Source organism: Dasypus novemcinctus, chromosome 31 (assembly GCF_030445035.2).
Source record: "Dasypus novemcinctus isolate mDasNov1 chromosome 31, mDasNov1.1.hap2, whole genome shotgun sequence".
NCBI lineage: Eukaryota > Metazoa > Chordata > Mammalia > Cingulata > Dasypodidae > Dasypus > Dasypus novemcinctus.
The window spans coordinates 10,339,236-10,350,657 of NC_080703.1; positions in this window are offsets into that span (position 1 = coordinate 10,339,236).

The window sequence follows — 11,422 nt, forward strand, 5'->3', positions numbered from 1 at the left end:
TTAACAACAGATGGATCTTATAGCCGCTGAGATCAACAAGAATTGGACATTGGCCACCCTTGCTTGCAACGGCAAGATACCGCCCCCTAAATTGTACATTTATATCCCCGTCATACTCACCTCCCTCTTCAGCCCCGCTTCCCTCATTGCTTACTGCCTCTTGGGCCTTGGCTACTTGTTACTGCTGCCATCTTGGCCCTTATTTGAAAAGAAGGGGGAAATGCGGTCACCCCTCGGGCTGAAGTGTGGTTTGCTGGCCTGGCGGGGGAGCGGCCATGGCAGGCCAAGCCGCTGCCCCCATAATAGGGTGGCTGGTTGGACTCACCACCACCCCTGAAGGGAGCTCGGCATGGGCGCAGAGTGCCCTCGGGTCTCCCCTTCTCGGCAGCCATGCTTCCGCGGCCGCCCCTCCTCCCAGGTGGCGCCACACGATGCCTGTGGGGCAGTACCCTTCTTCTTCTTTCTCCCTGCGCAGGGCGGAAAATTCCAGTCTGCCCTTTTCCCCTCCCCCGACAGCAGCAACAGCCAGGCGTGGGTGGGAAACTCAAGTCTGCCCTCCACCCCAGCAACAGCAGTCACCAATCCCTAAACCCTGCCCCTTCCCCCAGCAACAGCAACAGCCAATCCCTAACCACCACCCCTCCCCCATCCAGTACCGCCCACTGACCTTTCACCGGCAACCAATCAGAACAGGGCATGGCTTCGACCAATCAGCCTTCCCCAGCCCCTATAAAACTGTTGCCTCTCCCTCAATAAAGTGGACTTGCGTGTTTACCTTGTCTCCGCGGTAGTTCTTCTGCCGTGCGCCCTCCAGTCCTGAGAGCCCCCGACAAGGGCCTGGCCTCCCTTGTCTCCAGTTCGTTGCCTGCTTCTCCGGGCGACCCCTTCGTCGCCGGCTTCGCCGGGCGACCCCGTCAGCCGAACCGTGCAACCCCTTGTGAGTCCGATCCCTCGTCTGCTGCCGGACCAACCCCTCGTCCCAAGTGGGACCGACCCCTCATCCCAAGTGGGACCGACCCCTCGTCCAGAGCTGGACCGACCCCTCGTCCGCAGCAGACCCCACCTCTACCGACTGAGCAAGCCACCGCATAGGTAGATACAATTTTAATAAGCTTCTGGTTCTAGATTCTTTACAAATTTTGTTTCTTTCTTTCAGATGGACAAGAATGGATCACACCTCTCATGAGCCCTGGTTAACTGTCAAGAGGCCAGCTTTCCTGCAACTACTGCTGGGCAAGGATCCTTGAGATTAATTAAATTTGTACGGTTGTTTCTTTGAAAAAAATCTTGTTTGTTAAACTTAAGAAAAGTTGTATTCAATAATGTTTCTCAATTTACAGTAAATTTCATGATTTTAATTTTATATCAGTTTGTAAATTTAAATTATTTACATATAGAAAATCCATAAAAGTGTGTTACCCCTAGTAAAAACACATTTTCTTAAGATTTTGAACTAAAATCATGGCATTGAGAATATTCATATGCAGATTAAAATTAACTGAAAAATTAAAAACCAATAATTGACCAGCAGCTACTAAACTAAAAATAAATGAGTAAGTACAGGCAATATTCAAGAACTGATTTTAAAAGGTAAAGGCATTTCTTTAAAAAACGAGGTTTGGCATAGAGTAAGACTTATTTGCCAAAAGTGGTTTGAACCAATTCTCCCACTTGTGATGTGAACAATAAAGTTAGGTTGCATTCAGAAAGTCAATTTTTACATTTCAAAAAAATTCTTAGAAAAGGACACAATTTTTAATTGTTCTTAAACTTTTCATTGAAGACTGCCAGTCTGGAAAGAAACATAACATGGGAGAGGCTAGGAAGCTCCAAGGAAATGAACACTAAAATATAGAAGACTCTACTTACCCCTAAAACATATCAACATAATTATAAAATTCAGCTCGGAGATTTGGAGAGTGGAGATAAGTAGTCAAATATTAGGAAATAGAAATCCCCTTCCACATTTTGAAAACCTCTTTAATGTCTGGATTAATAGAACAGAGCTGGATTCACAAATCTTTTTTATTTCTTTTGAACTTTGCAACATGATTTTTTGGTTGAAGCGTTAGAATAAAATATGGCTTCACAAAAAGGGAATTGTGGTTATAATAGGAAAGGAGTGTATTAATAGCACTTTCAGATAACCATCATTATTCTTCTATGATCCTACACCAAATTTCAACAAATAGTGGTTTCTTAAAGACTTGCAAATTGTAATCTGCCACCATATTAATGAACTTTCCATACTCTGTTACATTTAAATTTACTGATATAATTAGACATTTGAGCAGATGTTTACATATGCATGATTTCATACACAAAATTTCTTCTGGAAATTATGGATTCACAAAGTGTTTTCATATCATCCAAATATGATATAATCAATTACATAATACCAAAATAATTCACGTTTGTTAGTATCACCAACAATCCTATCAGAAAAGACTGTGTTTTGGGAAACTTTCATGCTCATGTTGAGGACCTTAGTTCTCTAAAATACCAAAACATGTGAAATTCAATTTTTTTTAATTAGTAAATGATTTTGTTAGGATATTTTACTGCTTTTTTTCTCTTTTTCCTCTTTGTTTCCCTTTTTTAGAGAAGTTGTGTGCTTACAGAACAATTATGCATAAATTACAAGATTGCCATATACCACTCTGGTTTTAATGCCTTGTAATAATGCAGAAAATTTTTTATAATTGATCATAGCACATTTTTATAATTGTACTATTAACTATAGTTTATGGTTTAAATTATGGTTTACTGTGTAATGTAGCACTTTGGATATTTTTTTTTTTTTAATTTTTACTCTGTTATCATACATAAAAACAACATTTCCTCTTTTAATCAAAATCATATATGTAGATTCCACATGGATGATGGATGCAATTTCCTGCTTGCAGTTATAGGCACTCTCAGTTGCCTGGCGTGGTGGTGGACCATTTTCACCTCCTTGTTAGCTGACCTGGGTAAGTCCAATGAACCAGAAGGTAGGATTTGCAACTCTGCTGAGGCTCAGGGTCCAGTTGGCACATGGACAGTCCAGAGATTCAAGTCTCCTAAGTATACACCAGCCCTAGTGCCAACCACACTTTCAGTAAAAATGACAGAAGAGGTATGTGTAGAGAGGTCATATCTGAGTCCAAGTCCATCACACTCAGGAACACAAGTTCCAAAGTAGGGCCCACTGACATGACACTGAACTCCAGAGCCATCTGCCATAACCATAGAACCTGTGGGTCTCCATAGCCTTCAGGAGAACCAGTACCTGGGGTTGTATCTACTTTAGCTCTCTGGGGCTCTGTTGAACTGTGTGTAAGCACAATGCCTGTGAGGACCTCCTGACTCTTTTTTGAAGACTCTTAGGCATATAAACTCTTTTGTCTTTGCCATTTACCCCTTTTATTCAAGGTCAAAAAGCACTTTTTCACACATCATCCTACATGCAGGCTGAGGTATTCTGCTGTTGTGAGTTGATCCTTTTATTAAAGCTCTTTATCTAGTTCCATCACCAGTTGGTGCTTGTTAATAGTCCTTCAGCACCAGGGAGGCTCATCCCCAGGAGTCATGTTCCAGGCTGGGGGAAGGTAATGCATTTACACTACCTCTAAATATAGAGGTGGAGTGTACATCACCTTCCCAGGGTCCACAGGATGGAGGAATAAAATATGGATTAGAATGGATTTAGCGATATTCTACTATCTACTATTGTGACTAGTAATGGAAGAAATTGTAGCATTGATGTGTTGAAAGTGTCCACAGTAGTTGCTGAGGGCAAGGAGAGGAAAGAAGTGATGTGAAGTGGGGGCATTTTCTAGACTTGGAGTTGTCCTAAATGATATTGCAGGGACAGATACTGGACATTATATATCCTGCCATAAGCCACTGAATGGGCTGGGGGAAAGTGTAAACTATAATGTAAACTATCATCCATGTGGTGCAGTAGTGTTACAAAATGTATTCACCAAGTGCAATGAATATACCACAATGATGAAAGAGGTTGTTGATGGAGGAGTGGGGTGAGGTGGGGTGGGGGGTATATGGGAACCTCTTATTTTTTATTGAATATAACATTTTTTGTGATTTATTTATCTTCAAAAAATATACTTAAAATTAAAATAAAAAACATATATTTATGATATATATATTTATCAGTGCTGGTAATTAGTTTTACAAAATTGTGCTACTGTCACCACCATCCTTTACCAAATCATTTTCATCATTCCAAAGAGGAACCCTGTACATTTTAAGCTTTAACATCACATTCCATATCCTTACTTCATCTCCTAATAACCTATATTTTAGATTATGTCTCTACAAATGTGCTTATTCTAATTGTTTAAAAGCAACGAGATAATATATTTTGTGTCTCGCTTATTTCTTTCGACCTGTCTTCCAGTTTCATCCCTGTTGTCTCATATATAAGGACTTCATTCTTCTTACAGCTGAATAATATTCCATTGCATGTAAAGATCACATTTTGTTTTATCCATTTCACAGTTGATAGACACTTGGGTTGCTTTATTTTTTATTTTTTGGAATTTGTGAATAATGCCAATATGAACATCAAAAATCAAATATATGATCATATGTGACCCTGCTTTCAATTCTTTTGAGTACATACCAAGTAGTAGGATTGCTGGGTCATAGGGTAATTCTCTGCTAAGTTTTCTGAGGACCTACAAAATTGTGTCCCACAGTGGCTGTACCATTTTACATTTCCACTAGCAGTGTTTGAGTATTTCAATTTCTCAACTTCCTCTCCAATACCTGCTATTTTCCTTTATTTTTTTTTAAATACCACACATTCTAATGGGCATGAAATAGTACCTCATTGTGGTTTTGATTTGCATTTACCTGATGTGTAATGCTGTTGTGCATCTTTTCATGTGCTTTCTGGACATTTGTATATTTTCTTTAGAGTTATGTTTGTTCAAGGCTTTTGCCCTTTTTTGATTGGGTTGTTTTTCTCTTTTTAAGTTATAAGTCATCTTTATTGATTCTGGAATATTATTCTTTATCAGATATGTGGATTCCAAATATATTTTCCCATTCTGTAGGTTGTCATTTTACTTTCATGAAAATTCCTTTGAGGCACAAAAGGACTTTTTTAATGAGGTCCGATTTATGTAGGTTTTCCTTTTAATTACTTGTGCTTCCTTGTCAAAAATCAATTGGCCATAAAACTGAGGTTGGATTTCTAAGGTCTCAATTCAACTACATTGGCCTGTATTTCTGTCATACCAGTGACATTCTGTTTTGCTTAACAGGCTTTATAATAACTTTATTATTCATATGACTTTTAATTAGAAAAGCAGTGAGCTTAAAAAGCATTGATGCAAAACATACAGGACTCGTATACATCACTGCACCAACAGCAGATTGCTTTTGTGGAACACTTGTTACAAATGATGAAAGAATATCCTCCAAATATTATTGTTCCTATATTCCATAGCTTACATTTTTTTCCATAGACTACCCTACTATTAACACTATGCATTGGAAATTTGTTATTATTCATGAGGGAATATTCTCATATTTGTACTGTAAGCCATAGTCCATTAGCTACCCCAGGGTTCACTGTGTTATATATCCCCATGCATTGAATATTCCATTCAAATTGTATAGTCAGTGCAGTTTCATCACAGAGTTGTGTTATCATTTATTGAATGCTTTCATAATTCCAAAAGGAAAAATCTACTACATCACTATACTCCCCGATTGTTAAATCTTAGCTTTGATATAGTACCTGCTTTGCAATTGATGCAAGAATATTAAAATTTACCATTACCTATAGTCCATAAGTTATATTAGGTGTATTTTCCCGTGTACCACCATAGTCTTAACATCTTATAATAGTGATGTATATTTGTTCTAGTTCATAAAAGAACATTTCTGTGTTTGTACTATTAACTACAATCATCCACCACTGGTTCAATATATTATAAGACCCAAGTTCACACTCTAGCAATCTTTCAATAGCCATTTATGTTCCTAACCTACTGTTTTGTCCAGAATTATATTTATAAAAAAATCAATATTTGTTATATTCACAATAATGTGCTACCATCTACTCTATTCATTTGTACACATTTACAGTCAACCCTATTGAATATTCTACATACATTGAATATCAGCTCCCCTTTTCAACCCTCATTCTATCTCCTAGTAACCTATATTCTATATTTTAACTCCTTGAGCTTACTCATTATAATTATTTGTCTTTTTGTGTTTGGCTTATTTCACTTAACATAACTTCCTCAAGTTTCATACATGTTGTCATTTGCATCACAATTTTGTTTAATCTTACAGCTGAACAGTATTCCTTCTTATGAATATACCACATTCTGTTTATTCATTCATTTATTGATGGTCACTTGTTTTTTTCCATCTTTTAGAAATTATGAATAATGATGTCATTAACATCAGTGTGCAAATATCTCTTTGCATCCTTGACTTCAGTTCATTTGAATATATGACTAGTAGCAGGATTGTTGGATCATACATTAGTTCTATATTTGGCTCCCTGAGGAACCACCAAACTGTGTCCAAAAAGGTTGCATCATTCTACTTTCCCACCAGCAGTGAATGAATGTCCTAATTCTTCCACACTCTCTCCAACACTTGTAGTTTTCTGATTTTGGGTTTTTCTTTTTTTTCAATAATGGCCATTCTATAAGAGTGAAATGATATTTAGTTGTAGTTTTAGCTGCATTTCCCTAATAGCTAATGATGTTGAACATTTTCTAATGAGTTTTTGACTATTTGTATTTCCACTTTTAAAAGATTGCTTGTCTTTTTATTTTTAATTTATATGACTTTTTAATATAATATGGGCATCAAACTCTTGTCAGAAATGTGGCTTCCAAATATTTTCTTCCATGAAGTAAGTTGCCTTTTTACCTTTATGAAAGCCTTTGAAGCAAAAAAAAGTGTTTCATATTGAGGATGTCCCAATTATGTATTTTTTTTTCTCATGCTCTAAGCATAAGGTTTAAGAAACCACCACATACAACAAATTCTTAAAGGTGTTTTCCTACATTTCTGTCTAAGAGCTTTGTTTCTAGCTTTTACATATTATGTCATTTATCTATTCTGAATTCATTTTTGTGTAAGGTGTGTGATAGAAGTCCTCTTTCTTTCTTTAGTATATGTATATACAGTTCTTCCAGCACCATTTCCTGAATAGATTTTTCTGGCCTGTCTGAGTGGGCATGACAGCCTTGTCAAAAATCATCTGACTAAAATATGAGACTCCATATCTGACTCTAAGTTAAATTTCATTCATCAATGTGTATCTTTATGCCTATGCCAGTGTCATGATGTTTTTACTTTTATAGCTAAGTAATGTGCTTTAAGTCAGGAAGTGAGAGTCCTCCAAATTTGATTTTCTTTTTAAGATATTTTTGACTATTCAGAGCACTTTATCATTTCAAATAAAGTTGAAATTGGAAGTTTAATTGGAATTGTCTTGAATCTGAAAATCTATTTGTGTAGAATTGATATCTTCGTATTTGGTCTTTCAATCCATGAACACTGAATGATTATTTAGGTCTTATTTAGTTTCTTTTAGTAAAGTTTTATAGTTTTCTAAATAGAATTCCTTTTATGTCCTAGGGTAAATTTATTTCTATATACTTGATTTTTAGTCACTATTATAAATGGAATTTTCCCCCTGATTTCCTGCTCAGAATGCTCATAGCAGCATATACAAACACTATTGATTTTTGCATATTAAACTTGTTTCCTGCTAATATGCTCAACTTGTTTATTAGCTCTAGTAATATTGTTGTGAATTTTTGGTATTTTCCAGATAGTAGATCTTGTCATCAACAAATAGTAAATATTCTACTCGTTCTTTTCCTGATTGGATGATTTTTATTTATTTTAGCTAGGAAATCTAGCACAATATTGAAGACCATTGAAGAGAGTAGGCATCTTTATCTTGTTCCTGATATCAGGGGGAAGCTTTCAATTATTCGCTGTTGAAAAAAAAGTTGTGACTTATTATATATGAACTTTATCATATTAAGAAGGTTTCCTTCTATTCCTAATTTTCCAAGTGTTTTTTATCAAGAAATGATGCTGGATTGTGTCAAATGCCTTTTCTGCAATTGAGACTACCATGTGATTTTTCTTTTGCAATTTATTACCATTAATTTTCTTGTGTTGAACCACACTTGTATACCTGGTTTAAAACCCACTTGATCATAATCCATAATTTTCTAAATGTGCTGTTGGATTCAGTTAGCAAGCATTTTGTAAAAGATTAATGCATTTGAATTCATTGGAGAAATTGGTCAGAAATTTTCTTTTTTCCTAGCAAATTTGTCTGGATTTGGCCTTAGGGTGATATTCGCTTCATAGAATGTTTTTGGTAGCATTCCCTCTTGTTGAAAATTTTGGAAGTTTCTCAGCAAGATTGGTATTAAATCTTTGAATGAATGTTAGAATTAACATTTGAAGCCATCTGGTCCTGGGTGTTTCATCCTGGGGCAAGAGGATATTTGATCACTATTTCTATCTTATTACTTGTGATTGATTTGGTGAGGTGTATTTCTTCTAGGGCCTGTGTACATTTTTCATGTGATTCTAAGGAGTTTGTGCATTTCATCTATGTTGTCTAATATGGTACAGTTATCTCTTAAGATTTCTTATGGTATCTCTTATTTTTGTAGGGTCAGTAGTTACAGTCTTCCCCTCATTTCTGATTTTATTTGCAGCTTCACTCTGTTTTTTGTTTCTTAGTCAAGCAAAGGGTTTTTATCAATTTTGATTTTATTGAAGAAATAATTGTTTTTTAATTGTATTTTTCTCAATTTTATTCAGTTCCCCTTACTATCTGTTATTTCTTTATTTCTGTTTATTTTTTTATTAATTTGCTGTTCTTATAGTTCCTCCATGGATTCAGTTAGGTCTTTTATTTTATCTCTTTCTTCTTTTTAAATGTAAACATTTAGGATTCTCTCAGCCCTGCCTTCCATGCATCCCATAGGTTTTAATATATTGTGTTTCTTTTTCACTTGCCTAGGGATAATTACTGATCACTTTTGTAATTTCTATTTGAATGCTGATTAAGCATGTATTATTTAATGTCCATGTATTTGTGAGTTTTCCCTTTCTCTATTATTGATTTCAACCTCTATTCTATTATGTTCAAAGAAAGTTTCATGTATAAATTCAATTTTTTAAAACTTGTTGAGACTTGTTCTGTGACCCAACATATAGTCTCTCCAGGAAAAGGATCTATGAGCACTTGAAAATAATGTATATCTTGCTGCTCTAGGGTGCAATATCCTATATATGTCTTTTAGGTCAAGTACATTTATAATATTATTAAAGCTCTCTTTTGTCCTATTGATCCTCTATCCTGATCAATCCCATGATGGGAGTCATGTATTCAAATTTCCAGCTATTCTTGTAGAGACATCTATTTCTCCTTTCAGATTTGCCAGTGTTTGCCTCTATATATTTGGGCACACTGGTTAGCTGTATAAATGTGTACTATTATTTCTTCTTGGTGAATTGCACATATTATTAATATATAACATGCCCTTCATCTTTTTTAGCAGTTTTTAATTTAAATTCTATTTTGTCCTATGTTAGACTAGCAACTCTAACTCTTATATGGTTACTGTTGTGTGGAATTTTTTTTTTACGAGCTTTCACTTTCATCATATTTGTATCCATTCTTCTAGGATGAGTCTCATGCAGACAACACATATATGGATGATTTTTTAAATCCTTTCTGTCAGTCTTTGTCTTTTGATTGGTGAGTTCATTCAAGTAACATTCAATGTTTTTACTGTAAAGGCATTATTTAATTCATCCAATTCATACCTAGACTTTTCAATTGTCATAACACATTATTGTCTGTCTGTTTACCTTTTTAGTTATCCTATCTAATAATCATTTCTAATTCTCTCTCCCATCTTTTCATTTCTGGTTGTAACATTCCCATTTTGTATTTCTTTTAAGTTTCATCTCTTGGTGACACTCTCAGTTTCTGTTTATATATTAAGACTTTAAACTTACCTTCATTTTTGAAGTACAGTTTTGTTGGGTATAGAATTCTTGCCTGAAAAATTTTCTTTTTCAGAATCTTTATTATATCATATGACTGCCATCTTAAATCCATGGTGTCTGATGAGAAATTGAATCAGTCTTATTAAATGTCTCTTGTATGTGATGAATTTCTTTTCTCTTGCTGCTTTCATATTTTTCTCTCTGTTGTTGGCATTTGACATTTTTAAAAGTATGTGTCTTGGAGTAGTTTTATTCTGAATTATTCTGTATGTAGTATGTTACCCTTCATGGATATTGATATATTTGTCTTTCATATGGATAGGGAAATTTTCTGCCTTTATTTCCTGAAATATTCTTTTTGCACCCTTTCCCTTCTCTTCTCCTTCCAGACATTGTAATGTGTATGTCTGCATGTTCCACATTGTTATTCAATTTCTTGAGAACCTGTTCAATGTTTTATATTCTTTTCTCTCTCTTGTCTTCTGTCCTTTCAAGTTAAGGTGCTCTGTCTTCTAATTCACTTATTCATTCCTCAGTTATTTCAAATCTGCTGTTATATAATTCTGATGTATTTTCATTCTCAGTCATGTCTTTCATTAGCACAAGATCTATTATTTTTCTTTGAAAACATTCAAGTTCTTTCTGTTCACCCAGTGTCTTCTTAATATCCTTAAACTCTTTAGCCATCTCATTGAATTTATTAAGGAGATTTGATAAGATATCAGTGATTAGTTGTCTAATATTCTATGTTTTGTCTGTAGTTTTTATTTGTTCCTTTGGCTGGTCCACATTTTCCTGCTTGTATGTCGTATAAGTTTTTTGGTGTCTTGGCATCTGATCTTTTTGATATGTTTATTCTGTGCTCAGTTACCCTCTTAAGCCTATGGCTTTCTTATTTGATTGGCTTAGCTAAAACTCCTTTTTGGCAAATGGTTCAAGTTATATTGGCACTTTATAATAGCACATTCTTAGAAAATCATATTATCTCAGCTCTTGTTCATCTGATATTTACTTTTAATGATAGTGCAATTTTTGAGATTACACTAAATGTCCACTTATTACATCTCCAAGAACAAGCTTTCATTCCCCTGTTTCTTCTCTAGGAATATAAAAATATTTTTGTTTTTGTTTTGCCTTTGTTTGTTTTCAATCCTCCTTTGGTTGTCTCTAGGTGCTGGTACCTGGAGAACTAAATTTGGTAGGAGTGTCCTCTTTGTTTCAACCCTTCTGTATCAGATTTCTCAATCAAATCAGGCCCAGCAACTCATGGAGGTGGTGTAGATTGAATCCAGTGGGAGGAAATTCTAATAACTTTCTCTTTGACATTTTCCCAACACACAGTGCCCTTCATCTCATTTTTCCCTGCTGTCTTATGGTGTGGCTGTGATTTTAA